This window comes from Haliotis asinina, chromosome 14 (assembly GCF_037392515.1).
Source record: "Haliotis asinina isolate JCU_RB_2024 chromosome 14, JCU_Hal_asi_v2, whole genome shotgun sequence".
Lineage (NCBI taxonomy): Eukaryota > Metazoa > Mollusca > Gastropoda > Lepetellida > Haliotidae > Haliotis > Haliotis asinina.
The window spans coordinates 2,258,933-2,276,182 of record NC_090293.1 but is presented as its reverse complement, the minus strand read 5'-3'; the positions used below and the strand labels follow the sequence as shown (position 1 = coordinate 2,276,182).

At 38.6% G+C, this 17,250-nt stretch overlaps 1 long non-coding RNA gene across 1 annotated transcript; it reads right to left on the bottom strand.

Moving 5' to 3' along the window:
- Window positions 1-253: 253 nt before the first annotated feature.
- LOC137261838 (uncharacterized) lies at window positions 254-2,857 on the bottom strand. Its single transcript, XR_010954876.1, has 3 exons — window positions 2,759-2,857; window positions 1,603-1,790; window positions 254-420 (listed from the first exon to the last, which is right to left on the bottom strand). It is a non-coding gene; the product is annotated as an uncharacterized lncRNA (long non-coding RNA).
- Between the last annotated feature and the right edge of the window lie 14,393 nt (window positions 2,858-17,250).

Genomic DNA, 17,250 nt, shown 5'->3' with positions numbered 1-17,250 from the left:
AGACTTCTATAGTAACCTTATATTTTTTTAAAAAATATCCAGGCTATCAACAGCCATTCCATGTACACATGGGCACTGTCTGGCCTCTAAACTACAATAAAACACAAGTTGTGGCCAACTTGTCCGGCACATTTGCCAAGCACAGGAAGCGGAACACATCAACCCCCAGCTCCGCACCGAATGTCACCTACTTCAAAATATAGGTACACACATAAGCATAACCCATGGTGATAAAAATGACAGCACTAAATACTTAAAATTGTGGTCAGTTTTAATAACAGGGTGGATGTGCTTTTAAAACACATACACATCTTACACTATTTCATCCAATCACAGCTGTCACAGGCCTCTGTCCGTTTGAGTTGTTTCCATACGGTCCTCGCTCGGGCAGCATGTGATATTGATATAGTGTAGTGGAACCTGTAGAAAAAATGGTCTGCATCTGCACAAGGCCAATCTGTGATTTATGTACTGTACATACATGAAACTTCTCAGAAAAAAAATAAAACTGCATGAAACCTCAATATTTTTTTCTGTCCAACATATCTATTATGGCAAAAGAATAAAGAGATTTGCTGCACTGATAGAGGTGTAAGAGTTACATCATGTCTACTTCATCAAAGCTTTGCAAAAATGCATTTCTGCTTTCATAGAGAAAGTTTTCAAATCATGTATATACCATGGGAGTTCACTCCTATTTCACAAAAGAAGGGGGTCATGGGTTGATTCCATACATGACTGGGGCTGCCTAGATCATATCAACCCAGAATATATTTTGAACGACCAAAATCATGGACTATAGGCCAGATATTGGGGAGATTTCACATTAAGCAGCTTTAGAATCTTGACATATGTAAGGCTGGTTGATGAAGTTTGTCAAAAAGTACTAAGTGAGGAGATGCATAATGCCTAGCTGTCTGGAACACTGATCAGAGTACCCTGCCGCCTGTTCGTCGATCAAGGCAAATGACCCCTTAAACAGATGAAATCACTTTTTGACCACAGCATGATAGGAACTTATGCTTGACTCTATTGATTCATCAAGCTAAGACTTTTAAAAACTTCCAGGAAATCAAAACTATTTACTGTGAATTGTTTTGAGGTTGTTAGACTGGACAGTTTCATGTATAAGCCAGTTTAGAGGGTACAAAGTGGAAATATCCTCATAATTTTGGAAATTTATTGGTTAACCTGCCCAAAACTGAATATTTCTATTCACAGTTAACAGTATTTGACAGTATCAGCTAAAACCAGTGTTTCTCTGCAATAATTTATGGGTTACTGGGTGACAAGAAGACATATTGTATATGGGTAAACAAGGGAGATAATTTAAAGACATCACACACTCTCATGTCAATAAAATTTCTGGTCAGACCCACTCTACAAGGGTCAATTGTTATTATTTACATCTAATCAACTTCTTGGGTTCATGTACAGCCCTTAATTCATGTCTGGCAAAAAGAAATACTGCACAGTGAGGCATTAAGAGATCATGGTCAGAAACTTCCAATGGATGACGACGACCGAGTGGGGGAAGTTACCAGTCAGACATTGTGGTGTTTTAACTGGACTGGGGTACTTAAATGTACTGTACGTACCTACATATCCAAGTACTGCAACTGCTACAAGGTGGTAAGACATATCGAAGAAAAGGGCGTGTGCTTGATTAGACGCAGTCAACAACAGACTTCAGACCGGCTTGTCGAAATACCACATTGTATGTGAAGGCTTCTGTTTCTGCTGTATGTGTGCATACACACCTCCCCATTCATCAACAGGCATTCTGCAAGCTGAAAATAATGTTGCTATTACATTAAATGTCAAATCATAAAATCCAAAACAGCAATGAGACAGTTGCAGATAAAACAAAAAATAATTTTGAAAGTCATATGTGTTAAAAAGGGGGATTTTTTTTAAAATAAGGAAAGAAAATTAAGTTGATTCACATGCAAAATGGGTCAGACAGACAGAACTGACCATATGCTTCAATGTTTACATTTAAAACAAGGGTTTGTGACATGTTCTGCTGTGCAATGAACATATTTCATGATTTTCTTATCATTTAACTTTAATTTGACCCTCAGGGGATAACCTCAGACACTCACATTGTTATAATAGTGTTGATTTTGGCTTACTTTGTTGTCAAATTCATCAGTTCCAACAAATTTAGAAGCAGGTAACCATTAATCAAAGGTAGAACTCACCATAGGGGTCTATTACCACTGTTTGGCCTCAAAACGAAGCAACGTTCATATTCACAACACTAGAACAATCTATTCCATTCAATACAGCCCCATCTTTACTCCCATTACCTTTAAATTTGCCTCCACATTCATACTGACTTGTTTCCATGGTGAAATAAACACAGGAAAGCATGTAAAGTATGAATTACTGAAATGTGCTCGAACCCTACAGGTTACACAACACCAAATGTTTTCCCATAGACTTCTATAGTAACCTTATATTTTTTTAAAAAATATCCAGGCTATCAACAGCCATTCCATGTACACATGGGCACTGTCTGGCCTCTAAACTACAATAAAACACAAGTTGTGGCCAACTTGTCCGGCACATTTGCCAAGCACAGGAAGCGGAACACATCAACCCCCAGCTCCGCACCGAATGTCACCTACTTCAAAATATAGGTACACACATAAGCATAACCCATGGTGATAAAAATGACAGCACTAAATACTTAAAATTGTGGTCAGTTTTAATAACGGGGTGGATGTGCTTTTAAAACACATACACATCTTACACTATTTCATCCAATCACAGCTGTCACAGGCCTCTGTCCGTTTGAGTTGTTTCCATACGGTCCTCGCTCGGGCAGCATGTGATATTGATATAGTGTAGTGGAACCTCTGGGTGGCACAGTTAGTGGTGCAGAGTTGTCTCCCATGGGTGCAGTATAAATTTGTTATAGTGAATTTGAAATCCATTTCAGCGTGGTCATGTTTCTGAGTTTGTAATCACCTTACCTCTCAGGGGTCTCACAAAACTTGGTAAGTGTCTGAGAACTAGGTTTTACTCCCACGTGAAGCCAACTTACTTTTACCTAACTAGATTATGTTAGGATGATGTTGTTACCTCAACTAACTCTTTAACTGAGCTCAACATGTCAACTCCATCTATTTTCCTCATTTCCTAACCCAGTTAATGGATCTCTTCTTAAGAAAAAATAAATAGATCTGCTTCTGCAATGACCACATAAGTCAGATTCTCAGTGTTTGTTCTAAGTATCATTCACTTGACCAATTCAGTCTGCTGTGTGGATGTGTTCAAGTTTGTTTTGGGATGAGAGTAGGCCAAGAAAAGTTGTGAAATCCTCATTGCAAACATGTAATGTGATGCATGGGGGTCTGCTCAATATATATGTAATATTGTTTGGGGAACTTGACATGACCCTTCGTCATAAACATAGACATACAGCTGTTTTCAGTGCATGTACCTATATGCTTTTTCTGAAAAACAATAACAAATACACTCAGACACCAAATCATATTGAACCAGAGTGAGGTAATGATGGACATTCTGAGCCAGCTGGTTGGCAGATGAGCTGGCAACAAGTTGTTACTATATTATTTCTTTCGAGGGTACTTCTGAAACCGTCACAGACAAGGAACTGATTGTGACACAATATGTTGGCTCACATTTCAGGTTGGTTATACCATAAGATTTGGGATAGCACTTTCTAAGTCAAGTACAGATTCTAGTACTTTGTTGCGTTGTGTCCCATACAGAATTCGAACCCACTCCCTCAGTCAGCTTCCTAATTACCAGCTCAACCCCACCAAATCTACAATCTTTAGTTGTTGAGAACATGTAATCCCAGATACAACATGCCTTACATTTGATCACTTCCAAAATGACATTGTGAACTGTCAGTCTGATTATGACACTGTTTGTCTCAGTTTAACTATGACAGTCTGCCCGGTGCTGCAGCTTCCATACTGGACTGTTATTATCAAGTTACTTCATGATTGATTGTCATCTGATTCTCCTGCTCATTTCACGTCTAAAGCTCTTCACTAACTTACGGTATCTCATGGCTACCATATGTTCGTAGGCCTAATTTGGTTAATCCTGGATTTTACATGAAGCAGAGGTGGGAAATATAATAAAGGCTGTCAGATATCAAGTAGTGTAGTGGATTTGAAGAGATTAAGCTTCAGCTGGATTAGTCTCCCCTCCTTAGCCCTGCTTTACTTGACCTCCACACTTCAAGGTCATTCTTCAGAGACATCTCACTGGTGCCAGAGGAGACATCACATTAATGCATTTGGTAAGAGACCATGTACTGATATATGGTCTCTGGTTTAAGGGTGAAGGGATGTCCTAGTGCTTTAACCAATCCTCTATCACTTTGAGAATCCAATTTCTATTCCCTGTTTGGGTGTAGTTGAGCTCATTTTGTGATGACAAGGTGCACGTGATGAAAACTCATTTACATTTTCAAATAAACGTGACAGATAATTGAAACATGGTTTGTTTAAGTTATGGCCAGAAAATCCAATTCTTTCAAAACAGCTATTAAAATCATGAGTTACACGAGGCAACAAGTATTGTCTTTCTTAATCTTCCAGTTAATGCTTTCCCAGTTAAACATAACAATCAGTCTGTTCCATCTTCGTCACTGCATTGCTTTAACTATTGATTTTTTTGTGTAATTGTCCTTCTGTGACTTTTCTGCATATTTAGTAAATAAACATCTACTAGTGGTATTCACAGCACATTCAATAATTCATCCAGAAAGTCTGAAAATAGAAATAATAATTATGGTTGAACAGAGGGCTACTGGTCGTGTGACAAAGAGCTGGGAGAAGTACTAATTGCTACTCAGTGTGGTCCTGCGTGTTGGTGTAAGTGTTAAGGTGGCTGCAATTAGTTCAGTTGCGTGTTCTTCAGTGGGATCCTGTTTGGCAGTTTGTAAATGTTCATCTGTATGTTATCCCATGGGATAGTATGGAAACTGGCGCACTGCAGACACTAGGTCATCAGTAACTTACAATCAGTCAGTAAGAATTTGATGAAAATTATTCATGGTTAAGCTGTTATGTATCACAGTATGTCTCACAATCTGGTAATCATGAATATTTCTGTTTGAAAGCTGAATATCTCGAAATTTCTTTGTACTCAGGCAATCATATTCTCTTACATAAGCATTTCTGAAGCGATTCACAAACTTAGAGCATATGGTATCTGCAATAGTTTAACAGGATCATGGGGTGATCACGGATCATGGGGTGATCACGGATCATGGGGTGATCACGGATCATGGGTACAATGTGTGATACTGCCAGAATAATGTTAAACAGCACCATAAAACACTCACTCACTCACTCACTCACCCAATCACTCACTCACTCACTCACTCACCCACTCACTCTCACTCACCCACTCACTCACTCACTCACATGATTTGCTTTGGTCATGTGACAGAATGACATGATCCTCAAGGTTCCTTTTCTTGTGATGACTCCTGAGAGGAGATAAACAGCAATGAGTGAATGAGTTTTGTTTTTCATTGCTTTTAGAAATATTTCAGCTGTACCATGGAGGGGGACCCCAGAAATGGACTCCACAAATTGTGGGGACTCAATCTGGGTCTTCGGCATTGCCACTGGACTACCCAAACACCCTATAACCAACAGTAAAGAGAGACACGCCATTAGTCACATAGAAATATTGGTATCGGCTCAATCACTGTTAATATAACACCTGTTTGATTACAGCTTTGGGGGGAAATTCTTGCAAAGCCTGAATGCGTGTACAGCTAATAGATTTCAGTGAAATTTTGGAGAATACTTGAATGTGATTGGTTTGATGGCAAAAAAACAGACCCTTCTGATTCATACCAGGTGTTTGAAGGCAACATTTGCTGATGTGATAAAATGTTGGTCTAATTCTTGACTTAACGACTATCATTTCAGAGTTGGTATAAACATTTACTTTTGTTGAACATTAATCTTGTACCATCTGAGCCAAAGGGGATTTCAATACTAAGAGACTCCAACTAGAAATCTCATTATCTGTGGAAATGAAAAACCATTATTAGGTCTGTGAATCCCTGATACAGTGTACTTTATTGGTATACAACCAGATTCACTGGAAGATCAGTTCACTTTTCAGCTGTGTTGCTTGCAAAATGAATAATCATTTGAAATCGCGTCTAGTGAGAAAGTACATATATTGAGAGGCGTTTCTGAAATTGAATGAAATGCAAGTCAGATGATTTTCTTTGTTCCTTTCAAAACATAACTTTCTAGGAATAATTTTGCTTGAAATTAGATGAATGATTCTTGACAAGGACATCTTGAACTGCTCGGCTATGCACCTCTTCTGACAGGAACTGAAAGTCAGATGATTTTGAAAGATCATAAAATGCGAGATTGGTTCTTGGAGTTGACAGGAACAAGTGACTTTTATATTAACAAAGAAACTGAGAAGATTAGAAGATGAGGGAAGCACTGCACTAAGATTGAATAGGATGTCTTTTGTTTTGAAGTTGAAAGAAAATATCACATATATATTGACGAGAATCTTTATGGAGATGACAATGGTTCAGTTTTGTCACCATCATCTGTACTCTGATGTGATGTTGTGGCGTGAAATATATAATAAATATACAGTGTTTTTCTTTCAGACATAATGGTCAATAAATATCAAGTGTTTTTCTTTCAGACATAATGGTCAATAAATATCAAGTGTTTTTCTTTCAGACATAATGGTCAATAAATATCAAGTGTTTTTCTTTCAGACATAATGGTCAATAAATATCAAGTGTTTTTCTTTCAGACATAATGGTCAATAAATATCAAGTGTTTTTCTTTCAGACATAATGGTCAATAAATATCAAGTGTTTTTCTTTCAGACATAATGGTCAATAAATATCAAGTGTTTTTCTTTCAGACATAATGGTCAATAAATATCAAGTGTTTTTCTTTCAGACATAATGGTCAATAAATATCAAGTGTTTTTCTTTCAGACATAATGGTCAATAAATATCAAGTGTTTTTCTTTCAGACATAATGGTCAATAAATATCAAGTGTTTTTCTTTCAGACATAATGGTCAATAAATATCAAGTGTTTTTCTTTCAGACATAATGGTCAATAAATATCAAGTGTTTTTCTTTCAGACATAATGGTCAATAAATATCAAGTGTTTTTCTTTCAGACATAATGGTCAATAAATATCAAGTGTTTTTCTTTCAGACATAATGGTCAATAAATATCAAGTGTTTTTCTTTCAGACATAATGGTCAATAAATATCAAGTGTTTTTCTTTCAGACATAATGGTCAATAAATATCAAGTGTTTTTCTTTCAGACATAATGGTCAATAAATATCAAGTGTTTTTCTTTCAGACATAATGGTCAATAAATATCAAGTGTTTTTCTTTCAGACATAATGGTCGTCATTGAAATAACATTTTGTTTCTGCTATGCCTTGCTCCATAAATGTTGTCATGATGCAGAAGCTGAAAGCTGCCTGTCTCATTAAGTGACTCGAGACAATGGATGTGATTTTAATTGAAGAGTACTTACATATTTCCTCTAATTAAATCACAAATCTGTTGAGTTTTGTTTTCGTTACTTACAATGTACACATTCTTCAACTCTCACTAATGCAAGCAAAAGGAGCTGGTGTGAGTTAGACTGGTGGGGTATCATGTATTCCATAGCTGGTGCAGCAGATTGGTGACATTTCATAATGTGTCAGTATATTTTATTAGTGTCATATTTGTCTACTCTCCATTAGAAATTATTTAAATACATTGATAATCCTCATAAAATATGGCCTTAATATATCTATTTTGCTAAAGAGCACAAGATTTAGAGATACATTAATGGCTTCCCAAGTGCTGTTGTACATTTGCCTTTTTCAAAATGTCTGCTGATTCTAATCCTGCAGCATACAGACATCCAGTGGACTTCTGATCATGTAGAGAAGGCTAAATGGAAGTCTTGACCTGTCCATAAGACTGACCAGTACTGAGATTAGTTTGCTTAGATGCTCCCTTGATGATGGTCAGATCCTCCCAGATTACTGTCAGAGGGAATTGATGAGGCGCAGGACTCGGCCAAGAAGGGATGAGGTTACAGCTACTTTGTACTTGAGGGAATTTGGTAGATACGCAGCTAAACAGTCGTCAAAACATTCCCATAATACACTGGGGAATGATGAGGCGCAGGACTCGGCCAAGAAGGGATGAGGTTACAGCTACTTTGTACTTGAGGGAATTTGGTAGATACGCAGCTAAACAGTCGTCAAAACATTCCCATAATACACTGGGGAATGATGAGGCGCAGGACTCGGCCAAGAAGGGATGAGGTTACAGCTACTTTGTACTTGAGGGAATTTGGTAGATACGCAGCTATACAGTCGTCAAAACATTCCCATAATACACTGGGAATTGATGAGGCGCAGGACTCGGCCAAGAGGGGATGAGGTTACAGCTACTTTGTACTTGAGGGAATTTGGTAGATACGCAGCTAAACAGTCGTCAAAACATTCCCATAATACACTGGGAATTGATGAGGCGCAGGACTCGGCCAAGAGGGGATGAGGTTACAGCTACTTTGTACTTGAGGGAATTTGGTAGATACGCAGCTAAACAGTCGTCAAAACATTCCCATAATACACTGGGAATTGATGAGGCGCAGGACTCGGCCAAGAGGGGATGAGGTTACAGCTACTTTGTACTTGAGGGAATTTGGTAGATACGCAGCTAAACAGTCGTCAAAACATTCCCATAATACACTGGGAATTGATGAGGCGCAGGACTCGGCCAAGAGGGGATGAGGTTACAGCTACTTTGTACTTGAGGGAATTTGGTAGATACGCAGCTAAACAGTCGTCAAAACATTCCCATAATACACTGGGAATTGATGAGGCGCAGGACTCGGCCAAGAGGGGATGAGGTTACAGCTACTTTGTACTTGAGGGAATTTGGTAGATACGCAGCTAAACAGTCGTCAAAACATTCCCATAATACACTGGGAATTGATGAGGCGCAGGACTCGGCCAAGAGGGGATGAGGTTACAGCTACTTTGTACTTGAGGGAATTTGGTAGATACGCAGCTAAACAGTCGTCAAAACATTCCCATAATACACTGGGAATTGATGAGGCGCAGGACTCGGCCAAGAAGGGATGAGGTTACAGCTACTTTGTACTTGAGGGAATTTGGTAGATACGCAGCTAAACAGTCGTCAAAACATTCCCATAATACACTGGGAATTGATGAGGCGCAGGACTCGGCCAAGAGGGGATGAGGTTACAGCTACTTTGTACTTGAGGGAATTTGGTAGATACGCAGCTAAACAGTCGTCAAAACATTCCCATAATACACTGGGAATTGATGAGGCGCAGGACTCGGCCAAGAGGGGATGAGGTTACAGCTACTTTGTACTTGAGGGAATTTGGTAGATACGCAGCTAAACAGTCGTCAAAACATTCCCATAATACACTGGGAATTGATGAGGCGCAGGACTCGGCCAAGAAGGGATGAGGTTACAGCTACTTTGTACTTGAGGGAATTTGGTAGATACGCAGCTAAACAGTCGTCAAAACATTCCCATAATACACTGGGAATTGATGAGGCGCAGGACTCGGCCAAGAGGGGATGAGGTTACAGCTACTTTGTACTTGAGGGAATTTGGTAGATACGCAGCTAAACAGTCGTCAAAACATTCCCATAATACACTGGGAATTGATGAGGCGCAGGACTCGGCCAAGAAGGGATGAGGTTACAGCTACTTTGTACTTGAGGGAATTTGGTAGATACGCAGCTAAACAGTCGTCAAAACATTCCCATAATACACTGGGAATTGATGAGGCGCAGGACTCGGCCAAGAGGGGATGAGGTTACAGCTACTTTGTACTTGAGGGAATTTGGTAGATACGCAGCTAAACAGTCGTCAAAACATTCCCATAATACACTGGGAATTGATGAGGCGCAGGACTCGGCCAAGAGGGGATGAGGTTACAGCTACTTTGTACTTGAGGGAATTTGGTAGATACGCAGCTAAACAGTCGTCAAAACATTCCCATAATACACTGGGAATTGATGAGGCGCAGGACTCGGCCAAGAAGGGATGAGGTTACAGCTACTTTGTACTTGAGGGAATTTGGTAGATACGCAGCTATACAGTCGTCAAAACATTCCCATAATACACTGGGGAATGATGAGGCGCAGGACTCGGCCAAGAAGGGATGAGGTTACAACTACTTTGTACTTGAGGGAATTTGGTAGATACGCAGCTAAACAGTCGTCAAAACATTCCCATAATACACTGGGAATTGATGAGGCGCAGGACTCGGCCAAGAGGGGATGAGGTTACAGCTACTTTGTACTTGAGGGAATTTGGTAGATACGCAGCTAAACAGTCGTCAAAACATTCCCATAATACACTGGGAATTGATGAGGCGCAGGACTCGGCCAAGAGGGGATGAGGTTACAGCTACTTTGTACTTGAGGGAATTTGGTAGATACGCAGCTAAACAGTCGTCAAAACATTCCCATAATACACTGGGAATTGATGAGGCGCAGGACTCGGCCAAGAAGGGATGAGGTTACAGCTACTTTGTACTTGAGGGAATTTGGTAGATACGCAGCTATACAGTCGTCAAAACATTCCCATAATACACTGGGGAATGATGAGGCGCAGGACTCGGCCAAGAAGGGATGAGGTTACAACTACTTTGTACTTGAGGGAATTTGGTAGATACGCAGCTAAACAGTCGTCAAAACATTCCCATAATACACTGGGAATTGATGAGGCGCAGGACTCGGCCAAGAGGGGATGAGGTTACAGCTACTTTGTACTTGAGGGAATTTGGTAGATACGCAGCTAAACAGTCGTCAAAACATTCCCATAATACACTGGGGAATGATGATGATGAAGATTGGAGAAGGAGAAAAAAACATTCTTACTGTACTGTTACGAGTGTGTGTTTTCTGTATATTTTTGTTGTTGATTAAGTAATAATTATTATTGGGTCACAGCATTTAGTGTTTTGAATAATAGCTATGATGGGTCACATTTCGTTTTAATAGCTGGTCAACACTTCTAGCATTCTGGTTTTCCGGAATTTATCTGCTCCTAGTTTTCTATGTGTTCACTTCCAGGAGACTTATTCTAGGGCATTCTACAGTGTTGACGATGTTCGTTTGTGCTGAAACTTTCGGGAAATGACTTAGTAAATATATAAAAAGGCTTGTTGCCGTATGGAGGGCGACACTCACACTGACATTCATTCATTTTGCTGGAGTTACCGCCAACGCTTGAAATCCCGCCAACGCCTGAATCTACATTATCTGCTGTCGCACTGATCGCTGTGTTGACATTTGGCCATAGTTGATTCTCTCTCACACCTAGACTTTGGTGAGTTTGCTATATTGTATTTTGTGACCCATTGACTTAGATTTTGTCTCTCTTGAATTGTACCTGAAATCGGCATTGTTATATTGACTTGTGACTATGTATACCTTGCTCTCGTTTCATAATAATAGAATTTGAACATTAACGACTTGTCTTTGTTCTGTTTTGCTGGTTCACAGGGGATTTCTTACACTGTTGTCATGGTAAATTTTTAACCATAACAGTACATACAACAATATTTATAGATACAGATGAAACTAGAGTATAAAACACACAGTAGTACTGTACACTACCAAGGCAAGTTTGGTAGTTATGGACCAGACCAGACGTAAATACACAATACCATTTGGAAGAGGTCAAATCTGATTACACATTATTCGTCAAGTACAGGTTCTGGTAGGTTAGGTGTTAAGTTCCAACTGGGATTTGAGCCCACACTCTCAGTTATAGGTATCGAATCCTGAAGTCAGTGGGTTTGGAATCAGCCTTGAACTATGCCGATGAAAACTGGTGACCTGGGTAATTATTCTGAAAAATACGTAACCCTGAGAATTCTCAACTTTGATCATAGCCTTAAAATGGGCTTAAAAGTTTGTAGGGATATGGTTTGATAACTGATAGCCTTGATGGGATGTTAAGGTTTAGTGACTTGGTTGATTGTATGTCTTCGTTCTCTGACAGTGCGCATCACTGGATTATCTGGACCTGGCTCGATTATTTACAGTCCGCATCATTCACATGGACTATTATTAAGCTTTGTGTTAAACAACAAACAAATCCACTGATGTATCCTATTGAAAGGTCTGCAGATAATGTTGCTTTCATTATTTAATGTGGGTAGTGTCTTCCATTAACAGTTTTGACAGTATTCATCCATCCTGAGATGTAAATATAGTGAAAAGTAAATGCTTCACAATCCTGTATCTGTTACAGATGGAAATATATTCACTCTATCAATCTTTTATTCAATACTCAAAGGCCACAGGCCTGTAGTACAATGTATAGAAGTAGTGTATGGATAAATTTTATTCATGTATGCATACCGTATTATTTGATATTTTGTGTTTTCTCTGTACAATTGTGACTTTCAGATGTTGCTTGATGGCGATTCTTCTTTTTTCTGTGTTTCATAGCATGATATAAAAACATGGCAACATTTTGAATCATATCATGGTTATTGCAGTACAATTATTGAGTACAATTTATGCATGAACGTGATCAAATTCTTTAAGGAACATTTTGCTTAGTTTATCATATAATGATACAAGCAAAAAATGATGTTTGTTTTCTAAGACATTAATATTGCATGATTACATAACCTATCTTCTCTTTTTATCTTCACAAGTCTACCTTTGTCAATCCACAAATGATGTCATGAGCATTGAGGGAAACCAAATTGTCAGTCCATTTCTTCCATATAAAATCATCATTTCATAACCTTTTTGTTGGTAAACAATGAGAGGACATACATAATAGCCTTAGCCAATATTTGATTACTTTCATTTGTGAATAATATACGAAAAAACCTACCACATTCACCATAAATCATTACACCAGGTGTGCTCATCTTTACTCCAAGAACGTCTTTCATGCAAGAAAGTGAACTCTATCTATTTGGTCACATGTATTAAAATCCCCTTATTGCAGGCCTATATAACAGAATTGGGCTATCTTTAACATCAAATATTCTGAAAAAGGATGCTAACTTTAAATCTCCAAGTATTTTTATATTTTTCAGTATACCTATCAATACTTTTTGTGCTTGAATAGATATGTACTTTGCACAGGTTTGACCAGGAAAGACGATTTGTAAGATATATTCCTAGTTATTTACTTAAGGTTATTGATTTAGTCTGATTACTTGTATAATACCATTTTTCATGTCAAGACAATTTACCTCCTCTCATGAAAGTAAGTACTTTTGTTTTACTTATATTCACATTTAGTTATGACTGCCCATAATAGCTTTCAAATTCATTGATTTGCTTCTGGAGACCATCAATTGTACTTGAACTTGATTGTCATCTGCAGACAATACTAGAAAATTTGTTACACATTTGGATGTAACTGAATGCCATTTCTGAAATTATTTTCACTTTTCATCACTAGTTCATTGATGAAGAAGGAGAATAAAAAAGGACTGAGTACACAATCTTGTCTTACACCAATCTGAACATCAAAAGAGTCTGATAGATCATTATTTTTCCTAACACAAGCTTTCATATTCTCATAAATGTTGCTTGATAAGTTTGTCATTTTACGTCTTAGACCACCTGCTTTAAATAAATCCCATAGCTTGTGTCTTTCAGAAAAAACAACAAATAGTGTATAGACTTACCTCCTTGCATATTAAGATATTTTTGTACAACACTCTGCAGTATATTGTAAGTAATGCTTGTCATTTTTACACGTATGTGTACACTTCCTGTCTTTATGGGAAGCAACGATATGTTGGGAATGAATAATCAGCAGGGTCCTCAATGATCTCAGACAGATTGTTTTTTGTGATTACATGATGTCATGTAGAAAGTGGTCAAATGCAACATATGTCATATTTGGGATTTCACTTCCTTAGTAAAGTACAAATTCCAGTACTTTTGGGTTGAGTCCCATCCCGGATTCAAACCCGCACCCTCAGAGTCAGGCACCTAATCATCAGCACACAAAGTACGCAGTCTAGACTCCCAGTTGTCCAACTTTCATTGGTGTGGAAGTTGTGGTGGCTGAGTGGGCAAGGCGGCTGACTGTGTGTGTTCAAATCCTGGATAAGAAGCGACTATCGGGATCGGGTGGTCAGACTCACTGACTTGGTTGACACATGTCATCGGTTCCCAACTGCGCAGATTGATGCTCATGTTGTTGATCACTGGATTGTCTTGTCCAGGCTCGATTATGTACAGACTGATGCCATATAGCTGGAATATTGCTGAGTGCAGCGTAAATCTAAGCTTACTCACTTACTCTCCTTGTACATATAGAGTGTTATTAGATAAGATGTGAACAGATATATTTACATTCAAACTGTGCATCATAGACCAGATACACTGTGCTAAAATAGTAATAAAAGGAGAATGATTTGAAATCATCTGACAGAGTTTTGTTGATATTCATTTTGGTAAAAAAAACACCAAACATGACTTTCTCATGTCTGCATGCTTAGGGAATGATTTGTGTGCATAGAAGGAAGTATGGCCAAAAATGACTAAAATATGGGGAAGACAAAAGCACAACAATAGAAAATGCACACTGGAAGTGGACAGATTTGGTGGTTGGGGTGTAATGAAGTGGGCCACTATCGTCTATACCAGTCGAACAGACGCGGTACATGTCTGAGGCATGATAAACTTCTTCAGCCACACATCTTTCTCATTTGGTAACAAGAAGGCATCATTTTTCAAAATGTAGCAGTCAGAAATTTTCCAAGTCCCATGGTGGGATTCAAACCATGAACCTTCTGATCTGAAGTCAGGTGCCTTGTCCTCTTGACCAAAAGGTTAACCCCGTCAGCATGCTGACAAGGTTAGGATGCTACAAAAACAATGCCTTACCTCACATGACAAGACTAACAATAGCCCTTTTGAGTACCAACAACATCCAAGTACTGCCATGGCCCTGAAGGTCTCTAGATCTTAACCCCAAAGAACATTTATGGGATGTATCCTGATCAACGTCCGTAATTATGTCACCATTATCCACAGAATGTCCTACAGTTGGAGCAAGCACCCAAGAGTGGGTGATAATTCCCCAAGCCACACTGTGTAATCTGATGACAATGTCAGGGAAGACAATGTCAGGCAGTTCTGTATTCTCCTGGGGACCATACAAGATACTGAGACCTTCATCTTTGACATTCAGTTGTTCCATGTGTGCCATGATAAATCTCACGCAGTCCATGACAATGTCAATAATCTGTTGATTATCTACATAATCCAGAAGGTATACATCTGACAACCACTTTTGTTTGTCTGTAATTGCAGAAAATATATATTCAGTTATTCATGTCCATTGTTGTTTGAGAGACCCTTTTAGTGCCTTTGTCATTCCTGACAACCTCCTTTGCACTGTTTGATATCCTCTTCCAAATGAACATTGTTCTCAATGAGTTTGCAGTATGTGCGAATGTGAGATGCAAGACCCAAGAGAACGCTGTTTCTGTATATGGTGATCCTCAAATTGAAGCCACAGATTTAGTGTCCCCATTGGCCTGGCAGTGGCCATGTGGGAAGTGTTTCTCATCTGGCCAGCTTTGGCCACACAGACAATTAACCTTGCGGGATCCTTGATCAGACACACAAGAAGATTTATTAGAATGGATGGAATCTAGGCTAAACAGAGAAGTGGTTTGCATTACAGCTGATGCAAGACTGTCATAGCCATTTTGATGTCAGCTGAAGCTATCTTGTCTCTGTCATGAACATATTTTACGGAGAAAAAAAGTTAGTTGTAAAAAAAACCATTAATATAATGGAAAGCAGCACTAAGACTCTTCCTGAATCTGTGGAAATCTGGACTTGACACATAAACTAGACTTGCGTGGGCTTTCTTGGATATACTTGTATTTGCTTCAGGGTCTGTATGACAATCTAGTTGGCTGTTTGTGGGCCATGTTTCTGGGACTGGCCTTTCATGATAGAGTAAATTCTATTGATGTGTTACATTATATATGTTAATTTAAGCTCTCTCCTTGTTTTTACTTTATATGTGTACGTAAGTTAATACAGTTCAAAAGATAGGTTATGGGAAGAACATCAGAAAAATACTTTTTGTTCTTATTCTTATGTTGATGAGGATTTTTTAAATGTGTGTAGTGAAGTTCTGTGATGACCAAACATGTCCAGAAAATAATCTGTTGCTTCTCTGTGGTGTGAAACTTAACAGGTATGTCTCACTATTACACTGTCTGTCCTCCACAGATGTTGCATTTTTGGGATTTGTCTTCTCTTTTGACCTGTCATTCTTCTGCTTCTTCTGTCACAAAGGGCACTGGGGTAGCCTAGTGGTTAAATTGTTCACTCATCACGCTGAAGACCCGGGTTGGATTCCAAACACGGTACAATGTGTGAAGCCAGTTGCAGGTCTCCCCTGCCGTGAAATTGCTGAGATATTGCTATAAGCAGTATAAAACTAAATTCACTCACACTCTTCCGTCACAAACAACCAAGATTTTGATGTAGCAGGTAAATATATTAAACAGAGTAAAGTCAGGCCATCCAACATGTCCTCATAGTTTATTGTTATTTGTGATAAACATTTTTTTCCTTTTAGATGCCATTATTTTCCTGAAGAACAATTTTGTAAGATCTTAAGAGGAATGTTGTGAGATAATTGCATTATCTTGAAGTCTTGGTATCTGTTTGCATGAAATTTGCTGCCAAATTCAAACTAATTAAAGTGAAAAACAAACATTGCCAAATGTTGCCCAAGATTAAATGTGTTAAGAAAAGAAACCCTTTCAATTGTACAGTGATAAATGTACAGAAACAACTCCCAATCTCAAATTTAACTCAGTTCAGCGAAAGATAAAGGTTTTTTCTGTGCTCTAGATGGTTAGGCGTTATCAACAATTGCAAGTGATGATAAGGTTGTTCATTAGAAAATACTAATGAACCAGATTTCCTTTGGTTAAGTGTAAATTACAGCTTTGCTTCCTATATTTCCGTTATTGTGTGAATGTAGTCAAAGTAGTGATGCACCATTATCAGCGTGAATGTAGTCAAACTAATGATGCACCATTATCAGCGTGAATGCAGTCAAACTAATGATGCACCATTATCAGTGTGAATGTAGTGAAACTAGTCATCTGGAATGCTGATAAATATTGTCATCATTTGCATGGCCTCTTGAAAGATGAAAGGGTCAGTTT